The sequence below is a fragment of the Myzus persicae genome, unplaced genomic scaffold, assembly GCF_001856785.1.
Source record: "Myzus persicae strain clone G006 unplaced genomic scaffold, MPER_G0061.0, whole genome shotgun sequence".
Lineage (NCBI taxonomy): Eukaryota > Metazoa > Arthropoda > Insecta > Hemiptera > Aphididae > Myzus > Myzus persicae.
In genome coordinates, this window is record NW_019103326.1 from 8,030 (window position 1) to 32,992 (window position 24,963).

Consider the following 24,963-nt stretch of genomic DNA (forward strand, 5'->3'; position numbering starts at 1 on the left):
CACTTAACTTTCCTCATTAGCGGCTAATGAACACGAAGTTCTAAAATGTTCAATACATAAATACATAATAATGCATATATAATATATTAAAACACGATAAATAAATAAAGCTATAGTAAACAACACTTTTTCAGTGCTGGTCGCTGGTACGTATGATTTTGTGGTAGACCATCACCGCCCATTCACGGTTGGTCACATTAGTATTCGGCGGCGTCGACCTGTCGCCCCTCTCCTCTCTTCACTCCCGTTTACCCATCCTATGTCTTGGTTTAAGAGGATGCCACATCCGCATGTGTTGTCTCCGTCTTACTAATGTATGACATAGCAAAAACTGTTGAGCGAGAGAACAAACCGATAAGACTACAGTAGAAACTAAGAAATCAAATTTTCACCTTGAATAGAGGAGAATTATAACTGTGTCGAAGAGTTTTTATTTTTTCGAAAACACCTAATTATTAACATTTATTGAAGTTTGTAAAAATATCAGATTTTTAAAAGTATTAAAATGTTCTTATTAATGATCAAACAAATCATGCATCACAAAGGAAATCGATGGATAAATACACAGCAGCAGCTGTGAACTACAGTGCTGCAGCTGACATAGAATTATGAAAATTATCAGTTATCAGTTATCACACTAAGGGCCCCCTAATATGTAATATTGTTTTGATATCATAATTTTTTTTTGTTTTTGACAGTGCGACGCTTAGTGTTTACAATTTGTGTATGTAGTTTATTGTTTTTAATTTATTTAAACATCTAATATCCATCTATTTGCGGACCATTCAGTTCTTTAAAACTCGATTCAAAGCATGTTCTACTGAAACAATTAAATTAAAACAGCTGAAACAAGTAAAATTCAAACCGTAATGAGTTTCTTTAGAAAAGAAAACAACAAACTGTGTAAGTAAATACCTAAATAAACCCTTGTTAAACTAATTTATTTCTTACCTGTTAATATATTTTAACAACTATTAGTAGGTAGAATTATTTAACAAAACCTAATACTAAATTTTCGTTTTTTGATCATTTAATAATTACCCTACTTTTTTAATTTGTATTTTAAATAGAAATCAATAGGCCATATTTTACAAACTATAAGAATATAAATTTAAAATACCTGGATGGACCAGATAAAACATTGATTTTTATCACTATCCTTTAAAAATGTTCTAACAATATTAAACATAATTTTTTCTTTATAAGTATACATCAATTTCAAGAGCTCAGAACATTCCCTCTTTCTAATGGCTACGCTCAACTTTGTCACTTATAGCTGAAGAATAATAAATTATTAAAATAAATTTAAGTATATTATAACCATTTTTAACTAATGTATTTTAATTTACTGACCTTGGTACTTCCTTTTTAAAAATAAGTATATTTATTTTTTAATTATGGCTGTATACTGTATTGTAGTTGTATTAATAAATAATTGTTTTTTCTTTTATATGTAAACATATATTTGTAGAACAGATTTAAAATAATTGTTGTATTATGGTTCTGGAGAGGATTGTGTTCACCGTTTTTTGACAATTAATTTTGTGTGAAACGTTCTTTCATCCAACATCTGCTGAATCCCTCTTCTAATTTTTTCCAAATCAAGCACTGTCTATATCATAAAATAATAATTTTTATACTATAATCAATGTAATAAACAATAATTTTTGTTTGGCTTTATGTCCTAATAGTTGATTTATCTTCATGCCTATCACATTTTGAAATATGATTTTGGATTTAGAATAATTTGATCAGTAATACTCTGGACATAGAAAATAAACTAGTGCAATTGTATACCTACCTGTATAATATTATATTAAAGTATACAATTACTGTTGTATCATATGTTATAATTTAAAATTATTGTTGTGGTAACTAATCAAAGTTTTGCTGTAGACATAATCGTTTATTTCTCCTGACCAAAAACTAGAGTTCAACCGGAAAATCTATGTAAGAAATCTTGTATGCTGCGAAAACATATTTATGTTAAAATTGGCATATGTTTTCAAAATAGGTACCTAGATAATTTATAAAAATTAAAATAAATTTACTTGGAAACTGGAGCAACATATAGTTCTTACAATTTTGCAATGACTTCTAATTTAAATGTAATTCTATACTGCATAATATGCATATTAATAAATTCTTTAGTTTTTAATTATAATATAAAACATCAGATAAATCATACAGGTTAAAAATTTTTTTTATATTTTAATTTGAATTGAATATAGACTACATATAAATTAAATATTCTAAAGTTAGTGAAAATAGTAAATGGAGTTTTTAACTAGGTACACAAATTGTTATGGATAAAGTAATTTTTTTTAACAAAAACTGTTAAGAAAATGTATACAAGTGTAAAAGTTATTTTAGTATAATTTCATAACATTAAGAATATAATATAGTTTAATTGAATACAAAATTGAATAAAATTAACAAAAAAAAGTTTATACAAACTGTAAAAATTGTTTTTTTCTTCACTTATCCATAATAAACAGCTTACTAGATTGTTGGTTTTTCAAAATGGTGAATTTAAGTTCAAAAAAAAAAAATTATTACCAGCGTGAAATGAATAATAATGTTTTAAGTAATTAATTAACAAAACAAAAGATTATTCATTCTTATATAAGAACTATTTTTTGTAACAAATAATGTGGATTTTAAATTAATACACAATTTAACTAAATTCATGGAGATTTAAATAGAGTTATTATCAGCATGAACTATCATATGCTTTGGAATTTAATTCATTATTTTATTAAGCAATATGAGAGTTCATACCAATAAAAAAACTATTTTCAAGTCATCTTTTCAATTTTTCATATGTTCAGAACTTAATGTTTGGCTCTTATTTGGTTCGAAAACCAATATGATGTGATTGTAACTTCTGGATTACTAGTTAATTTGATTTCTACAAAATATGATGATCATGATTTTGTGAACAAAACATAGTTAATTTTGTCACTTGATTTATACATAGCACCTGTAAATATTATTAGTTGTTACATGCAGATGATGCTGTACCGACTTTAATAAAACAAACATAGGTACACTAAATATTTGTAGTTTGTTGTATTCAGAGTTGTATTCTTTAATTATCGTTTATCATTTTACAAACATCTATAAATCAGTAAAGTAACAATTACAAAGAGGTTATTTTGTATATTTTATAATATTAAGTAGGTACTCTACAAGAATATAAAATAAATAAGATTTTCTGAAGTTATAGAAATCCTAGAGTGAATTATATTCTTTAAAGTTATAAAAAAATGTTTCATGTATAAAATTAATTTCGAATTGTTAGGAAAAAATGTTTGCTTCATAAAAGTTTACATAAATGCATACCAAGCAATCTAGATAAAAATAGCTTAAAAAAGTAAACATAGCAGTAGAAGTATTTGTAACTCAATTGTATATAAAGATAAGTACTTGGTAAAATTATTTGCAGATAAGTTAACAAATCTTTCAGTTTGTATTTGTTGCTGTCTTTATTCTTTAGGTTAGGCTTCCCACATTTTTAAAAATGTTAATGGCTTGTTAGGAAATTGTTTACATAAAATATTAAAATGAATAATTTATTGTATTCAATATTTCTTGAATTAATTATTGTTGATACTAAAGCAATCTTTTTGAGCAATTTCGACTCTAGTGGCCTAAAGTGTTTGACATAAAATAAATCAAATGTAAATAATATTAATATAGGTACTTACACGTGCGGGTTATAAAAATATGCATTATATGATGATGAACGGTATCCTGTACAAATACTAAAGAAGTCCAAAAACCGAAATATTACTAACTAAAAACTGGTGGCTACGTCATTATTAATTGAGTAGGCAGCATACTGCATAGTATATCGATTTCATCGTATGTAAAACATCTAACACACTTAACAATGTACCTAGTATTTACCGAACTCGCGTTCCCCTGACATCCAGGTGAAAACTGATGGAAAACAACGATTGCCAAAACATCGAACCTTTAAAACGTATAACAAATTAATATAATAGTTGGTGGTCGACGAAATCAAAACAATATAGGTACAATAAAGCAATATAATATCTTCGGAAAACCGTCTCGGTAGGACGTCGTGATTTCACGGAAGGTTTACCGCTTCTTAATCCGGAAAAGAAGGTAAATAAATGTTTCTTATATTTTGACGAATATAATTCAAAGAGTGCTGACGCGACTGAGTAATGAACGACATAAAAGTACGTGTTGAACCGATAATGGTGGGTAGAGTATGGTCGAACGGATGATCGTTTGAGGACCTAACTACTAAGGCTGCTGACTAAGATAGAATGCACTGGAAACGACAGCTTAATCAGTATTCAGTAATCACCGGGCAACTTTGGCTATAGTAGGCTTGTGCGGAGGGAAATGGATGGAAGTACGAATCTAGCGCTAGCAGTATCCCCGCAACCCTCCCGCCTGTTTGTTGCCAGTCCATTCTATAGTAGTTTTCAGCAAAAGTGGCCCTCGACGTTAGCGCGACTGGTGGATGTTTTTACGCGGTGGCTACTAAACATGTGCCGATTAAAGCGCGGCAAATTTAAATTAATTACTCATTAATAATCGGCTCTCCACCTGCCAATGTGGAGGACCACTGTTTTTCTGAAATAGCGTCACTAGTTGCGCCACTGTTGAGGGCCACTTTTGCTAAAAACTACTATAAATTAGTTCATGACTACCACGAACTATTACATGTTTGTGTAGACTTGTAGTAATTCGTTTTTTCTCATGACTCAGAACACATATGGCGACTTCCTATCAGAATTATATTTTGATTAATACACACACTGAACATTCCATCATTTAGTTCAGTGTGGACAGCGTTGTAAGCCTGTCAGAGAGGTCGTATATAGACATATAGTCTGTGTGACAACTGACAAGCACAAACCATCGTTGCTGACAAAGATCACATTAACAACACAAAAAGTCGTGGACCGTGGGAATATCAAGTTAGAGCGGTTGGTACCAAAGGAGCGAAGTTTTTAACGTTCGTTTTGATATTTGATGATGGTGCGAAAGGAGGACTAGGTAACAGCTGCTGCTTAACCACCCCCCACGCGACTTTCGGGTGTTGCTAGAATGACGTACTGATGAACTGGTGGAAGAGAGGTCGCCACTTTGCCTTGTTCAGGCTTCAGCCATCGATTTTTTCCTTTTTTTTACCATTCACATACAGCACCGTTCGGCGTTCGTAGGTACCTCATTTTAGTGGACACTTGGTTTTTAAAATATATAGGTACTTACCTACACTGGTACTTAACACATTTGTTTTTTTTTTACTTTTCATATCATGCAATATCTAATAAGTAATAAAATTGAATACTGATATTACAGAAATATTAAAAAAACATAACAATACCTACTTTATCACATGTAGATATAATATATATAGTCTGTACAGAAAATGTATTTAATAATATTTACATTCATCATTTACTATTTGGTATTATAGTTCGGTTATATAATATAAAATAGGTATTTTGTGTTGAACTGTGGGCTCTATATCATTATTATCCATCTACTTTGTACAATTCAGTATCTAATCATGTATCAGTATTTAGTATACTGTTCACCTTTGATAATTTGATATTAAACTGATGGATTTCTGGATGCAGCCTTGTACACAAAATATAAATATGTAAACGAAAACAACTGATACCATAGTTAATCATTACCACAAATATCAGTATTTGTTGTATATATCTGTGATCACGGAATTGTTACATATCGCTCAGATGCTTCTGTGCAAGAACCATCGATTTTCTCTTCGTTTTATTGACATAAAATCAGTCTTGTAGAAGATACTTTTAAAAAGTATTCAAGTACAGATACAGTCATATAGATATTTATTTTTTCAAAGTATTTAGAATCCGTATTCTAATGCTCAGTAAAAATATAATTTGTGTACAATAACAAATACTTTTTTGCAGAGATACTTTTTTTCAACAGGACTATAGGAGTTGAGTGTAGCTTGCAATTGAGAAACCTACCAACATTAGAAAAAAGTGGGAGATAAGTTAACCGCTTTGCTGTAGAGTATGTGTCGTGGTATCTGGTTATTGAGTAGTTCACTGAAGTGGATGTGTTAAATTTAAATTCAGTGACAAATCATTGTACACGACGAATAACGATTCTAAGCGAAAACAGTCCAACTAATAAATTGAACCGTCCGTAGTTACCAAACAATTATTTTAATAATATTAAAATTTTAATAAATTGTTGTATTTTGTCCCCTACTAGGTATTTAAAAAACCACTAAACATTTAAAATTTTAACCTTTCAGAAAGGTTGTTACCAATTTGTTACCTACCTAGGCTGTATGAACCGTATACTTTATACTAATACACGGAATATGCTTGGTTGGCCAATAGCCAAGAGAATTAATATTAGTGAACTAGTATAAGATAATAGAAGTAATAATAACAGAAATCGTATGTTTTACATATTATGGATTTGTCGCTACTGCGTATGTGATTTGTGCTACGGTGCTTCGTAAGATGCGATCTATCTTCAACACTTGTAACTAGTAACTACTAATCTATTAGTATGAGGTCCATGGTTGAAACGCTAATGGCTAATATACCAAATTTAATTTTAACTTAATAACTTAAAACGTCCTTACTAATATAACTACTCAACTACCGACATATTGCTCTATAGCAGTCATCATCAGGTTAGTTGCGTGATTGCCTGATCATCTGAATCTGGTCATGATATATTTTTATAAAATTTTAAAAAAATAATGTAAAAATGTACTTTTTTCATCAGTTATTTGAAGCAAATTAAATTATCAACATACTAATAACAATAGATTATACTATAACATCTAATTAGTTGGTCCATTTTCACACGTCTAAATTTGATAATTAAACTACATTTAGGTAAAAATACATTTTTTTCTTGAAACATATTATGGATCGGAAAATATGCGACCAAAAGGTTTGAAGACCAGTTGTGGTATATAGAATTACTATATTTCATGTTACTCGGCACATGGAATATCGTTACCAATATATTATAATATTAAAAAATAGTTAGTAGATTTTAAAAACTTATTTTGGTATACGTTATCAATTAATCAAAGGTGTACGTGTACAATTGTTAACTGCTCAAGTTAAATTAGTGGGATACTTATGCTGAGTTGTATAAACATTTAATGATTTAATACTTAGTTAATGGTCCCTTGAACGTGATTAGTCTATTACATTTCAGTTAACAATAACATGCAAATTAATTTGATATTTTTAGATTTTTGTCAAAATAAGGATAGGTATATGATTTTTGTGTAGGTATTTTAAATATGGAAATAGGAAATTAAATTTAAAATTTGTACGTGATATTAATATAGAACAATAAAATGTAATAATATGTTGGTTGTATACTTATGTTTTTATTTTTTATTTTTATTAAAAACTTACATTTAATTTGTCAATAAATAATTTAATAATACCATTGAATAAATATTATTGTATACAAGGTGTACTCAATGATAATACTAATAACTAATAAGTAGATACATAGTAACTAACATTGTGACCAAAAAAAAAATATTACAAAAAAACAAACAATACGAAAGATGCCTCAATAAATAATGTACCTATTAAATGTTTTTTTTTTTTTTTTTTTTTATTGAACTTAAGCCCGGCGACTAAGGCCATTAGCTGTTATAGGGGTTATGAACTGTGGCAGAGGTAAGGTTGGTACTGTAGGTTGTTTTTACGATTGTTTTGGGTTGTTACGGTAGGTAGAAAACACGTGTATGTGTGGCAAGGTTTTTAACTACTATGAACTCGGGTGGTCACCCATCCGGGAGCTAGTAGCTGTGGCCGTTACTTACTCCCAGTCGCATTCTGCGACTGGTAGCAGCCACCGCGCCACGACAAGCCATATTAAATGTTTATTATCTATTAATATTCGGTTAACTCCTTAGTCCTTCTAGACCTTACCTTATACATTTAATATAAAATTAAAAAATATTTTAATAAAATATATTTTTATGTTTTAAAATACATTATTTTTTGTTTTTTATCTTTGAATAACTTTTTCTTATATTCTTGATATCGACAAAATATATTCAAATAACAATACTGGACAGTCATTGCTCTTATTTCCATATTGAAAATAAGTTTCTAACTAAAGTTGCCCGAGTGTTTTGCCTGTACGAAACCGTTTTTAAAATAATAAGAACCATTGTATATAAACGTAGTGTGACTTCAATATGTAGTTCTGATTGTTTTGAACTTAATAATATAAAGGCGAATAATGGTATGAATGCTATGTTGTGTGTAGTTTTGTTTGCGAAGTTCTTGATTTTACGGAACGCGATCGCTATGAAAATACTATAGTCTCGACATTATGAGCCCTTGGTAGTTCCCAAGCACGAACGGTCATACATCGGCTGCGCGTAGGTTATCGTTATAGCCCCGTGGCCTGGCTATTCATAATAAACCGGTCAACTGTGAGCAGACTAGTTACTATAGTTCGGATTAATATGCTGTAAAAATTTTAGAAATTTGCAATCTAAACTATTTGCATTTATGCTCTTATTATGTAGAAATATACCCTTTAAAATAATAAACTATATCATTGTTCTTATTTAAGGTTTTTGTTTTTTTATCTATAAATAATTTGGAATGGTGAATTAATCTTGTAAATGTAGTGCTGACCAAATTAACAATCGAACATTCAAAAAATGGATTTAGTATAAAGTTATACTTGATTATTTTTTATTTACAAATATACAATTTTAAATAAAAAATCATAAGACAAGTAAATGTATAGCTAATTACTTTTTCTTACCAAACAAAAATGTTGTTATTAATATTATGGTTACTGTGTATCATGCGTACTGCGTTGGTACTTATATTTTTTTAAATTCCTTAATAGTTGCCACGATTTGCCAAAAATATCTTCCTATTGATGCTAAGGTTTTTAAAATATTGACTGATTTATTTGTTAATATTATTTGTACAGTAGGTAGACACTGATAGTGCACGAATATTCACTACATTTTTCATTGATCATTATAAAAGTTACTCAACTTCTGCACCGCGCATGACTTATTTCAATACATTCATTCATATTTTACAAATATATGTCTATAATGTATAGATCCTTCGATTTTCTATAATTTTCAACTAATATTAGAGTAAATCAAAGATCTCTAACCTGTATTTTTATTTACTAGGTAATAATGATAAATTTATTCATAGATGGGTAGCTAATGGTGGTGGTTTTGGGGGTGAGGCATGTGAGGCTTCATCTAAAATGTTGAAGTAAATAATATTTAAAAAATCTACTTCTTATCACCCCTAGAATTTAGGTACTAAGTACTAACTAATACAAACTATATAAATTAATTTATTAAATCAAAATAACAAAGACCATACTCACCACTCATAGAGTTAAAAACCAGTTTTTTAGGTGGTTGGGTATGTAAAAAGGTCGTAAGATCTCAGGTCCCAGGCATAAACAGGTTTTATATAGGTAATAACATAAAAAAATCAATTATTGTACACCCAGTACTGTAGTTTTTGTTCTTAGAGAAAATTTGATGTAAATTATTTTTGAAAATCATTCTTGTTTGTGTTATTCATTTTTCCCTAAAAAAATACAGTCCACGAGAAAATAATTTTTCATTTTTGAATATATGAAATTTTTTTTAACACTAATAATTACATACTTCTTTAAATCAAACTTTTTGTTGTAAAAGCCGTAATTAAATTATAAATGTATTAAATATATTTTTTATTAATTTATTTTTAAGTATACCTTCTAGGTTAGTAAACAATGTATGTCAGTGATGTAGTTATATTTGTTAGTGGGTATACGCTTAAATGTGCCTGATAGGTCGAATGAAGGATTTTTTCCAAGATTTCTATGGCCAAGTTGTAGTGTCGTATAATATTTAGTATTTTATTCTAAAATACTATGTATATCTATAATAAAATCAACTGTTTTGATTATAGATACTGTAAAATTGGTAACCTGGTTAGTTTTACATTTGTATTTATTCATTAAAAATTATTTATCAAATTGGCAAGCCTGGGCTAGTTAATGATAATTTTTAACTGAGTTGAGCTAAGTTAATGGAAAATATTTTTAAATGTTTTAAGTTAACAGTTAACTTATTTTTTTTTTTTAACTCAGTTAAGTTGAAAGTTATATGAAAATGTTCCATTAACTTATTAAATTAAGTTGAGTTATTTTATTATTTAATATCTTAATAAATAACCAGTAATATGGTATCAAATAATAAAAATCATAAATATTATTGAACACAGGAAATAGCCAATAGCTTTTCTATGCATAGAATTTAATTATTAAATGCTATTGAATAGAGTATTAGGTAGTAGGTACCAAAATAATACAAAATACAGAAATAAATACAACTTTTTGATTTATTAATATATTATACATTTTTTTAAATTATTAAATAAAAATAACATCGTATTTACTTAATCTTAAACTCTGAGTACTTTTTCAGGGAACTAATTCTATAAGAAATCTCCAAGTCTCTAATTAGTGTGACTGAATGTGTTATGAAAATTAAATATTGTATAGTTAAAAAGGTGATTTAATCAAAAAATAAACGTACTTCACTGGACACTGATCACATCATACCACTCGTATCATAGTAACACAAAACTGAAACACAATATTGAATATTCTACATACAATATTGTAAATTTTGCGTGCTAAGAGAGCCGAGAACGAAAAGAGAACCCATGTAGGCTATGACTATTTTGTCTATTGACAATATTGGCTATTTATAAATATAAACATTTGAAATATAAATATTAATATATATGAGCAATAACCCAATTCGTTTTAATTTAAGAATGACTTATTTATGGCGAAAATATTATATAATATGTTCTTGAGAATTGTACAATATTGTCATTTGTGATTAAGAATTTGTATCTGAATGATTATATCAATATAATAATGTAACATCATAAAGTTTTTGAACTTGAAATGTTTTTACAACTAGATTTACTTAAAAAAATAATGGGATTTCAAAAAAATGTAAAAAAATTACTTGACTTAGGTAGTATAATATGTTTTTCTAAAAACCATACTTACAAATTGGTCATTTTGAATTTTTATTTTTTGTATTACCAAAGAAAAAAAGTTATATTATACTTTTAAGTATTGTAACGCAAGTTAAAAAATTAACTTTAAAAAAATTATAAATTAATGATTGGATCAAAAGTTAATTCATTAGTCAGGTCTCCTGTTACATTCTGTATAGTGCATACCACTAATATTCGTTCTATAATAGTTAAAGAAATACATGATTTCAATGAAATATCTATTTATTAAATTTAACTTAACAGAAATGCTGCAGCATACATGAGTTATTTGTTTTACCTCAATTTTTTTTTAAATTAATATATTCAAAAATAGATGTTATATCATTTTGGCCCAAAATGGCAGTAACTCTTTTTAACTTTAGCCTGAGTGTTTTAGCTTTAAAATTTTACTGGATGTGGCTAGGTTGGGTTAGGGTACAACCAATGGACATCAAATTCTCTTTTTTTAATATCTTTTTTACACAATTTTTAATACATAAACGTAATAACCACAAATTGTATATGTAAGTAATTAGATATACATCCGATAAATACTTATTTGAATATTGATATATATAAATATGTTTTAATTTTTAATATTCCGTTGATCAGACTATATTAAGTTCCATAAAAAATAACAGCCAAACGTGCTAATCAAAAATAATATACCCTTGAACTACTTCTTAAAATATAAGTTTCTTATAAAAAACAACCAAGAACACTGAACAGTTACGAAGAATGAAGAAATCAAAATTTAATCACTCAATAACGAAGGCAGTGGAGTCAAAACCATTTACAGTAGATAATATCTAGTTAGGTATATGTATAACATTTACATACTATTATTATAAATGATAGTACAGCAGTTGAAAGATAGATTAACACGGCAGCGGCGGCGCGTTTCAGTAGGTGTATCTCAAACTAGTCACTGCGCATCTTAACTCTCGTCTCACCTAGTTGTTTATCATAAATCATAATTAATGTATAAAATAAACGACCTCGGCTGACATTGACTATATTAATTGATTAATGTGATATGGAAACTATGGAATATACTATTACAGTTGTATATTTACTAATTTATACCATTATTTGCTATTCGGTTCTAATATCCATATACGGAGAACCCCTGGTTATAAGTGTTGCAGCTGTGTACTTGTTTGACATACTTCCAAACATTGTAGAAAATAGCGGCTGTAGGCGGCGGCTCAACACTTATTCCCGTTTTTCTTACTCATTATCTCTCACCTTCGTGTGGGACGGGTGGTGGGGCATTGCTGGCTATACGACTATTATATATATACCATACATACAAGGTTAAGTACTGTATGCTTTCTATACAGCACTAAGGTCAATGCATATACATTATACAGGATTTCAAAAAAATAAATTATAATAATATAATGAACGAAATATTTGTCATGAAACATGAGTTCTTAGTTACAAGTTATAGTTCTCATGTCGTATATTGTTATATTCATGCATATTTATGACGAACAAGAAAATAGTGTTCAGTAAAAGTATAAAGAATAAAGTACCTACTTATATTTATTAATTCATTAATTGTATTAGTTGCATATTATAATTTATTGTTTTATACGAATTATTAAAGTAAACGCTTTTTATTTTACTGTTTTATTTTATATTTGAAAAAAAACGTAAACATTATAATAAGATATTGTAGGTACCTATCGTTTACGGTCTACCGAATGGAATTTCTATAAATAATAAATAAATTACCAAAGACGAAACCATGTATTATACATATATTTCTATATATGGATGGATACTATAGAATAAAAATCTGTGTTATTATATTTAGGAATTCCAAAAATCATACTTTTCCAAAAATTACGTTTCTGTGAGCATTTATTCACAACTAAATCCGGCATAATTTATTTTTAACGGATTACTGTTTGTCAATATAATATTATTCAATACAAATACAATTCCAACAGTATGTTTACAACGGGATATTTTTCAACAAAAACACTGTTCCAAACGAATAATTTTTCAACTTTATATGCGTCTATATCCTATAATAGGTCTACAAATAGGTCTATAATAGGTCACTTTTTAGTATAGCCAGGCTATGTTGTACTATGTACATAATACATACTTTGTACTACATATAGTAGGTCTATCAAAATGATAAATCGTAAAATTCGGTATATAGGAACTAAGATCGGTTAGTATTTAGGAATCACTTATATCTTAGTTATAGACTAGGTATAGAGTGTGTAAATATTATATTTATTTTCACACTTTTTATCGTTTATTTTAGATTTGTAGCGATAAATATAAATATCGAGTACCTGCAACCAATTCAATATTCTACAAAACACTTTAAAAACGGGTACCTGAACAATTGTAAAAAATTAACACTTTTAAATTTTTTATTCATTTAATCATTGTATTTTTGACAATTATATATTTTGTGGTAAACATTGATTTAAAAATAAAAATGTTGGAACAGTTCTATTTTGCAGTTAAACATGAATTCGGTTGCACAGAAAATACAACATTTACATGAATTTTGATGATTCATTAAAAAGCAAATTATTAACCATTAAATATGATCATGAATTATTTTGGTTTAATACTGCGTTTTTGTATGCAATCATAGCCCCGTGTTTTTTAATGGTTGTTAGGCGGGCGTTCGAACGTTTCAGAATCAATAATATATAAATACAACTGTTGTATAAAAATATGAAAGTATAAAAACCACAAGGTAAAGTCAATATTTGTATAGGTTTCGTTCTCTGGGATTAGAGTATGCAGCCGCTGCTGGCAAGTAGGAGCAAAATATAGCGATAATGTGAAAGAGAGCAGTGACCGTGAGAGAAATATTGTCGGTGGAGAAGCAATCGAAAGAGAATGAAAGAGAGTGAGAGTGGTGAGTGAGAGAGTTAGCAAGAGGAGAGAAAAATAAGTTACTACAGTATGTTTTTTTGTAGCAAACACGTAGGTAGAGCTGCCCAACAGCCACGCGCGTTATAATTTCCCCCATTTCTAAAACGCAACGTTGCCGCACCTCAATGGGGCCCGAGGCCAGTGACCGTTTTGGAACTTATTGTGTGTGGTGTTAGAGGGGCGTTTCTTCGACGATCCGCAGCGGGGAACTGCATCGTTACGGGTTCGGCGGCGCGGTACATCTATTATATTATGTATATAATCATATCTGACATACAGTAAAGGTCGCCGTCCGTTATTATACCTTTATAATATATTATATACAATATTATAATAAAATTATCAAGCCGTCTCAACCGTGGCGTATACACTATTTTAATAATCTGTAAATATATATAATTTTAAAACTGAAAAAACAGCACTATTATCACTATTGCGTTTTTACAGAATTCATTCGGTAATATGAGTAAATTAAATTATCTATAGGTTTAAATAACGATTTAGGTATGGAAGTTAAACTGCCAAAATGTGGAGAAAATTGAACGATTAAAAAATCCTATCTATACCTATTTTTCTATTTAATATCATTAAAAGATGATTGTGACAAATTATTACCTTCCTACTTTATATTATAACAGGGGTTCATGATAGGTAAACCGTAATATTATCATTTATTAGTAAAATGTAAAATATTTTAGTTATTTTCCTGAACTCAAAATATGAAAATTAAAATTAACGTTTTCGTTTTTCATGATAATTTGAGATACCTAGGTGGTTATATATATATATTAAAAGAGTTATTACATTATATTATATTTGTTATTTAAAAAGTAATATTATTGATTATTTCCTTATTTAAATTTCACACGAGCCGACCTAAATGATAAATCTATACCAGCCGGGTGGTAAAGATGTGGTTGTCAGCCAATGGTACGGCCGGCTGCCAAATATAAGTAAAACGACAGCGGCTGTTAGCTCTTTGTGCCAAACTTATCGATAACGCATTACAATAGAATTATATTATATTTTTGTACGATCGTCCGATTTCTTTGTAAAATGAAATATCGATGGCGTGTCGGCGTTCGCCTACATTTTGACGATTCCGATCGTTATGACCACGACGTCAAGCGTCAGAATCGTTTTACGAACAGCTGTTGTTGTAGGCTACATAGCCTAACACTGAGCTACTTAGGGTGGGGTTTGGACTTAAATCATATTATTTTTACCTATAAATTGAAAGCATGATTGGGTGCACACCTTTAGGTACACATTTTTTTCAGAAAATCGAATACATCGTTTGTGTACATCATAAAAAGTTATGTACCCAAATACCAGTGGCGGTTCTGGTAGTATTTTTTTGGTGAGGCAACCTAAGTATCAACCCCCCCCCCCCACCCATACAACATTAGAATTCACAATAAATGTAATTTAAAAACATAAAAATAATTATAATTGTATGAATGCTAATAATATACTTGTTTCGTTTAGTAAATAATATAGTAATAGTAATAGATAGGTAATAAACAGAGCATTTTAAAATTTGATAGTCCTGAAAAGGACTTTTTGAGTAGGTAAGCCTAGTCCTGAAAAGGACTTTATGAGTGGGTATGCCTAGTCCTGAAAAGGACTTTTAAGTTATGTTATGTTATGTCTAGTTCTAAAACTATTAATTAACTAAGTTAAACTACCTATTATGTTTTATATGTTAAATTTATACTCCTATCTTTTTGACTAGAATACATGTTTATAATATCATCGTAAAATGATTCAGTTTTTTTAAGTTGGTGAATCAAGGACTTTTCAATTGATAGTATTGAAAGAGAACTTAAACGAACTTGTGAAATACTATTTCGAGAACAGGTTTTAATTCTTTTGAGGCAAGAGAAACTTCTTTCATTTGATACACTAGTTGATGGTATGGTTAAAATAAGAATAAATAATTTATAAGATTCAGATAAAATGTCTTTCAATGCATCTTGTTCAATAATTTTAACCATGTCATAGATGTGTAATAAATTTTGATATTTTACATCACTATACAAAACCTCCAATTCAACTTTTAATGTATTAATATTATAAAATATATTAGAATAAGTTGATTTCAAATTATTTAAAGCATTTACAGGAAATCTATTTGAATATTCTTTAAATTTAGTTACATCAGCTAACTGTAAAAAAAGTAATTTATTTGTATCTTGAAATCTGGTATTTAATTGCATTAGAATATTATCAATTATTTCATAAAACAATATTTTAAAACTTGATTGATTATTAGATTCATTTCTTGTAGCTTTTGGAGGTTTTGTAAGAGTAACCGCTTGATTAAATAATTTTGAAAATTCAGGTTCATTTCTTTTTTTATTTATAAGATCATATGTTATATTTATTTTTCTCAAGCAAAATTCTACATCAAATGATTTATTTTGGAGTATGTTAAATAAATTGTCAGTATATATGAATATATCACTAAATATCAGTGATAAGAAAGCAAATTCAAAAGTTTTTAAATTTTTTAAATGACCAATAGCACCACAAATAGATTCAGGTGACGATTTTGGATCTTTGCTAATACAGTCAAAAACATTTATAAACCCAGGCCACTCATTAACTATTGTGTGTAAAATTTTTGACCGTGAGGACCATCTTGTTTGAACAAATTGAGGAATTCTTTTCCCCACAATAGTATCTACAAAATTAGTACGCGAAGTGGAATTGTGAAAATAAGCAGCAATACCAGTGAGGTTAGCAAAAAATATACGACATTTAGCATTTATACTACAACCATGTTGCAGTACCAAATTTAATCTGTGAGCTAGGCAGTGTGTAAATAAAGCATTAGGTGCAACTTCCTTAACTCTAGCCTGTAAACCTGTTAAATGCCCAGACATTACACATGCCCCATCATAACATTGTCCAACTAATTTATTTTTTATATCAAACTCATGTAAAACAGAATTAACCAAATTAAATAAACCTTCAGCCGTGCGGTCTTCACTAACATTATGAAAACCCAAGAAACGCTCAACCAATTCAGATTTATCTGTAACATATCTAATTATTATTGAACATTGTGTTTTTTGACTGATATCTGTAGTATCGTCAATTTGAATAGAATAAAATTTACATTGCCTGATTTCATTTTTTATTTGGTTTATTAAAAATTCAGAAATGCATGAAATTAAATCATTTTGTATGGACTTGGACATACCTGAGAATATGTTTTTTATACTATTATAATGATTTTGTATTTCTTGAGAGCACCAAATAATATGCATATCAAATAACTCTCTAAAATTCCCTTTATTTAATGAATCACTGCTTTCATCATGACCTCTAAATGCCAACTCTTGTTTTCCCAAAAATAAAACCAAATCGATTAAGTACTTCATAAATAAACGATTCAATCTCACATTTTCATTATAATTTTTTTTAAACAAATTACCATGTTCATTAACAACATCTAGTATAGTAAAACAATTTTTTTCTAGGTTTTTTAATCCTAAATGATTATGAATATGTTCTTTTGATGATTGATGTATTTGTATACCCCTAGATAAATTTTTTAAATCATAATACCCAGTAGTATTCCACACAGACTTCATTTTACCCAACAACAAACATGGCCAACAAAATAATTTTTGTATATAATGACTTCCACATAACCAAGAGTGTTTTTGATATAAATTTGGATTAAATGACCTACAGAATACCTTACTTAGTTTCTTGTCAGGAGCCAAGGCTGACAAAATCGGAATAGGCTTACCAACTTTTAGTAGATCATTTTTAGTATCAGAATTCCAACGTCGAAACGGCGTCTCCAACAACATGACTACCACGTCTGTCACTGGATACATAACTCCAACAGTAATCAAAGTAATGTTTAACAAAAAAAACTGCAGCACTCGTAAATAATTTTAACGAACCAACGTAAGACCCAAGCGAGTAGCGACAATTTGAAGTTTGAATACAGAAATGTCAAATGACTAATGATAAATATAAAATTATTATCAACAGATATTACAACGGACAACGGTTTAATTGGGAATGTCCCGTGTCTCGACTCTCGACTGTAACAATAACAACTTTACTGATAATGTGTTTTTACGTTGAAATGCCGGCTGACCATAATATTACTGTATACCGCGTCTATTTTTAGTACATAAGGCAATGTTAGTCGAGCCTCCGATGTTCATTGCGCATGCGCAACTCTACTTATTTAAAGGTCGCGTGCATTCGCGTACATACGCTTGTGTGTGTAATAATTCATGTACACAATAGTACCATACTCCGAGGCGAAATGAACGGAGCCTCAGCTGGGACGTCATCGGAACATTGCCGCCGGTTGAAACACCAGCGTTTGTTTACGTAATAATTATTTCATTCATTTCTTATCGGTTTATCACTATTTTTTGGTAATAAACACTAAATGATAATATGATTTACCATTTACGATATAATAAAATATGATAATTCTTATTATTAAACAATAAACATGGCAAAGAAGAATTTTTTCTCAAATAAAATCATAAAAACGTTAAAAATTAATATCGAAATATATGCTATCGATGGGCCAAAAATGATACTTTTTGCGTATTTTTTTACTTAAAATTGTAGGTTAGGCGGCGCCTAACTTGCCTCACCCCCAAAACCGCCACTGCCAAATACATTTTATCTTGTGATCAAACGTTATATTTATTTATACCCAAACGTATTGAACTTTGGGTCAATGTGTCCAGGGGCATCATTTCAGGTTTTAAATATGGGTGCCAATATTTAAGGCAGGCCAAATAAACCAAGGTATAGGGCCGCTCCAAACAATAAGGGTAGGGTATACATTTGCCGACTCAATGTTGTTTTTCTCGCTTTGTTCCAATTTTATGTTATTTAATTTAACTTGCCAATACTAATATATTATATGTATATTTATGTAAGTAGCTTTATTTAATAATTAAAAAAGCTAATAAAATTCAACATTTTCTTATAGCTAAAAAAGAGTCAAAATATTTTGAAAATTCTAAGGTGTGTAGAAGATGTAAATATAAACATTATATGAAAATTGTATGTTTCTACGGTTATTATTTTTATAGTAACCTACTACAACAAACAAAATCGATTTCATCAAAAACTGGTTTCGAGTGAAAATCTCCGTTTTCTTTTAATTTATTTTTTAATTTAAAATAAAGCGACTGTAGCAAATGGTAACCTATGGCAACGAACCACACGTCTGTCGCCCGGCAACCGTGCCGTCGTCCAAAATCAATAAAATCCCTTTTTAAATGTACTGACGAACCGGTATAGTGCAGTTGTCACAGTTAAATACAATGATGTATACACCGGCAACTAGTAGTAACTGTGTGTGAGGTAATACGGCACCTCATCTATAACATCAGCAGTAGTTAAAGCAAAATTTTACATTGATATAGAATTTTAGGAAAGCGTTAGATGTAATTGTAGAGCTTTATTATTATTTATTCCTAAATACTAACATAATTGCAAATACTCATGGATATAGGATAATTTAGGTAGAGACGTAGAGCACTATAGACATACTAAACATAATCACTGTAGTAAAATACACTCCACTTATTTTGCTGACGCCTTACACTATTATTTTCACTCTTCTATTGCAGACAGGCTTTTACAATAAATATTGTTAGTGTATAACCTAACCATGCCGCTTAGAGCTTAGGATAATTAGTTCGAATGAAAACATTAGTTTAAAGTATGCTTATTAATTATTAATTGCGGTCTTATTCGAATAATATTTTGGTCCAATATTATATTGCATGTATTTTGATAGAAGCTAACCGATGCTAATAAAGATTCCATATTTGACGAATGACTTTCAATGGTTTGAAAAGCTACATCGATTGGATATATTATTATAAAACTCGTCTTGCTATTCAGTTTACTGTTTAGTCGACCGCGGCGGCCGGCAGAGCGACGTGGCAACGTTGCGTTGCGTGAACGCGGTCGACGGATGAGCGCCTTGCGCAGTGCGCACGCATATCTGGTCGGTGGCACCACCTCCCCGCCCCGCACCACCTATATAGTAGCGTCAAATACCGCGGTCCGCATTTCACGGGCACAGCGGCAGGCAGTCGAACAGTAGATGTACGACAATAGTATATTTTAGTAGTGAGTCACTGAGTTGTAGTCACCGCCCAGTAATAACGGCAACAAAGGTTATATTTTATTACATTTTAATATTGCATTTTAAAATATTGCATTGAATACATTGATGTCACGAACAAAAACGAAACACAAACTGTTGCGTCCGGTCTCGGAACACCCGCACCGCTAAATCGATAAGACAATACCGTATTTGCGTCACTGGCATCACCACTCACGCATCCACGGCAATACTTATTTTGTTCTCGTGTGAACCGGCATCGCGACCGACTTGGCGTGCACAAAATTAAGTAGTGTCTTTTGTTATTACGCCGGGTCGACGTTCCTGCAGACGGCTCCGTTTGGCAGCAGGTATGCCGTTTTGCGAATAATTACTTTTGTTTGTGGGGGGGGGGGGACTTAGTTGTTGGTGGTAGTAGGGGAGGGGGATGTGCGCAAGATTTCCATAGGCTCCGCGATGTCATACAACCAAAGGCGCCGAATGTTAGTTTTGCCGAAGAACAAAATATGGCATAGGTAAATTAATAGTTGTAGAATATTTTGTAGAGTTCTTGTCGGCGGATGTTTAAGCTTTATAAATAATTATGTCGTAGGCGTTTCAAAAGACATCGGCACATTGGGCTAGGGTCGATGCGTTTTTCGAGGCTCAAATATTCTTAAAAATTATTGAGTAGAAATGTGGTAAAGAAAAGTATCAAGTACTTGCTAGAAGAAAGACTTCATACGGAACTGATATTAACTTATGTCTAATCCATGAAGTAAACCTACCTAAATATATCTATATCTGGACATCTAGTTAAGATATAGCCACAGATATAACTATGCTAGATAGTCGTCTTGATATCATTAATGTACATACGAGTAAAATCGTTAGTTGTCCAGGTTGATAAACAAACTTTATCAACTATTGTAATTAATTATCATACAAATTAAAATTCATCTGCTCACTGTTTAATATATACCAATAACTGTTGAATATAATATAATATAATATAGTTTACTAATCGTTTTATTTATTATTATTTCTTATACATATTCCTTAATTAGGTATATGGTTCTCCGTTTGTTTGTATCAATTCTGATTATTACATAAAATGCCTATTGTTCATGTAAATTTTAAACTGTCACAACAAAGCCAAAGCTGATAGTAACATACATTTTTTTTTAATGTACTTAATTTTCTATGGATGAGGACGTTTAACACCCGTAATTCACTTTTTAATAAATGGATACATTCTTATTAATATTCCGTGTATTAACAATAAAGCTGGTGGTGTATCGATTTTAATTAAATTAATATAGTATATCACTAAACTAGTATAGTCCTGAACTATAGTAAAAATGTATTACCGGGTTGTAACTCATTAGACATTTCTTTCTCTCGGGACAAATGTTTATATTATTTAACAGCAATTTTGTAGTACAGTATTTTTAACACCAAATTCTGGGGAGTTCATGCTTTATTTAAACCAATATCTTTGTCGATGACTTCAAATAGTACACAATCAATAAGCTGTGGAGATATCAATATTGATATTTTAAATAATAATCTGGAATCCATTAAATACTCAAATATATTAACACAAAATGGATTTTATAACGCATGTTATCTTTATACTAGAATACAAAATACATAAAAAATCTGTATTGATCATTTATTTATACAAAATGTTTTTAATACAAATGTCAAAACTTATGTTCTTCGTAACAGTATAACTGACCATTTTAGTTTAATTTTAAACACTAATATTGAGGATGTACTAGGAAATTATAATGATAAAAATGATATGAACAAAAAATATGTTAGAATTAATTACTCACACTTAAATTTATTAATACAAATAGAAAATTGGAGTTCAATATTCAAAAAAAGTAAAACTGCTACACAGTCAGTAGATTTCTTTAATGATAAAATGAATGAATTTATTTATTTATTTTCCAATGAAACTCAATGTAACTATAAGGGTTAAAAAAAATGTAAATACCTTTGTTTATAGCTGGTCTTATCACCTTAGTAAAAATAAGGGAAAACATGTATAATAAAACCCTTAAACAACCATTTAATGTTGCCTTAAAAATCTATTATATTTCATACAGAAATATATTGAATTAATTAATAAAGCTTGCCAAAAATGTGTATTATTGTAATAAAATTAATAAAGCTGGTAAGAATATAAAAAAAAAACATGAGGATGTATTAAAAAAGCATCTAGCACAAAAACAATTTAAAAACCTATGTAAATGAAATACTCAATGAATATAACATAACCTCAGACGAACATGAAATTGCTAACATTTTTAGTACATGATAGGAACTGATATTGCTGATAGTATTAATAATAGTAATTTTAAACGAAAAAAATGGAATGAACTCAACAATAATTGTTCTGTATTAACTCTATTTATTTTAAGCCAATGAACCAGGTAAAAAAGTTACATTATTAGTAAATGTAAAGAACACTCCTCTTTCTATGAAGAGTTTTTAACTAATTTGATATTAAAAAAGAACCGGCAATTAATATATGAATACCGTTATCTATTTTATTCAATAAATGTTTATCAGAGGGAGAGTTTCCAATAAGTTACAAAAATCAATTGTTATACCACAACCAAAAAATGTTAACATTAAACACTGTGCTAACTATAGACCAATAACTTTAACGTTGACAATATCTAAACTATTAGAAAAGTGTGTAAAAATAAAACTGACAGAATTTTTGGATAAAATTAAATTTTTCAATAAAAATCAATATGGATTTAGGAGCAAACTATCTACTACGGGCGCACTCTACGATGCCACAAAAATTATATCAGATCAACTGGATTCAAAAAAAGAAGTTGGGATGTTTTTAAATCTGAAAAAAGCGTTTGACTCTTTTGACCATGATTTCTTAATTGAAAAACGAGAATACTGAGGAGTGAGAGGTGTCAAAAGTCAAACTAAGTTTCTTCAATTTATATCTTACTAATAGTTATCAAATTGTTAAAATCAATAACGTATTTAGCAATGAGTTACCTATTAAGTACTATGTGCCTCAGGGTACAGTGCTAGGTCCGCTACTGTTCACTATTTACATTAATGGCCTCCTTAATCAAAATATTGATTGTGAAATAATTTGCTTTGCAGATGATACAACTATTATATTTAGTAGTGACTGTTTGAATAGTGTTGAAGAAAAAATAAGTGTTGCCCTAAAAAATGTTAAATCTTGGTTGGACAATAATTCACTACAAATTAATTATGATAAATTCTCTTTTTTGCATTTTAAAATTACTAGTAATCATAATCCGGAGTTAAATACATATATAATACATCTATCTTTAATTAAGAAGGCAACCTCAGTTAAAATTTAACTACTAAGTTAAATACCTGTGTAATGGCCTGTGTCTTGATGACCATTTAAAATGAAATTTGCATATAAATCATCTAATTAATAACTTAAGGATATTTTTCTGTCTTTAAAAACCTAAAAAATATTTTGAGTTATAAACTTGAGATCATTGTTTACTAAGTGTTAGTACAATACATTGTTTCATATTATGTAATTGCCCTCTTGGGTTCTGCCTATAAAACCTAAACAATTAAATTAAGGACCACATTAAACTCACTTATAAAATACTAATTCAACAAGCCGTGGCATTACTCAACTTCTTTTCAATATAAAGAATTATAAATACTTAGTTTTACTAATCTTCATTTATTATTTGCTAGTACACTTTTATTTAAACACAAAAATACTATTATTTCAGCGCATGTGCATGGTCATAAGACTAGATTTAACAAACAATTTTAATATAAACATTCCTAAATTTAGAAGTATATGTGTTTTCAAATGTAGAGTATATAATAAGACTAAAATAATAATAAATGTATAATTCAAAATTAAAATGTATAATCTAATTAATATAAATATAATATAAACGTGACTACTTTTCGTAACATTTGGACACACGTTTTAAATAACGACTATACATTTTAGTTTTGAATTATTATAAAATTATTATTATTTTATTTATTTTGTTAATATATATATTATGTAGCATATTATGTTGCACTGTATAAAAATAATACATTTACAAATTACAAAGGAGGGATGAACAGTAGTCGGTGGAATCAATATGTAAATATTATAAACAGCAGCCGGCGGGATCAATATGTAGATTTTATAAACGGTAACCGGCGGAATCGATATACGCGATACGCCCCATAATAGTCCACAACTTTCAGGTAGCGTACTATCTTAAATAAACGGGTTTTGTAATAATATGAGAATACAGAAATGTGTGGAATCAGATATGACAATAATAAAAAGCCCCGAAAATTGTGAAAGTTAAAATTGAAATACAACGTATAATAATGTCGATATTTTATAAGAAACTGCGTAGTAGATTATCGAAAATGTAGCCACATAAGTTACGCACTCGTATCGCGTAAGCATTTCCGAGAAGATTGCGTGTGGACACTGCTTCCGTGGTAAGGATACTCGTATCGAAAAGGCTAGAAGTAGAGGGTAAGCCTATATAGGAGAGCCCTAAATGGCCCATCTTCAGACGTGATTATTTGACAGAGCAAGCCAGAGCACCTCTACGCCAGTCAGTCTTTTAATTTATTATTTTGGATTTAAAATAATGTGAACAGAAATATTTTAGATTTAGAAAATAATCGAGTCAAATCGATCTATTTCTTAACACTTAAAATAATTTGGTGGGCATTAATATTTTTACACCCAATGGTTTGTAAATTTTAGTAACACAAACGTAGTAATTACTTTAAACTTAATTACTTTCAAACAAATAACAATCACTTTATAGTCCGACCTTCTTTTTGAGA

The 24,963-nt window shown here is 29.3% G+C and overlaps 1 protein-coding gene across 3 annotated transcripts in view; it reads left to right on the forward strand.

Moving 5' to 3' along the window:
• The first annotated feature begins 691 nt into the window (after positions 1-691).
• LOC111034302 overlaps positions 692-24,963 on the forward strand; it is a 41,655-nt gene continuing 17,383 nt past the window's right edge. For 2 of the 3 annotated variants that reach the window (XM_022315449.1, XM_022315450.1), the window contains exon 1: positions 20,094-20,483. The gene's annotated coding sequence lies outside the window, so the exon portion shown is untranslated. Of the gene's footprint in view, positions 904-20,093; positions 20,484-24,963 lie in introns of those variants that run through there. The other variant, XM_022315451.1, reaches the window with a different exon arrangement.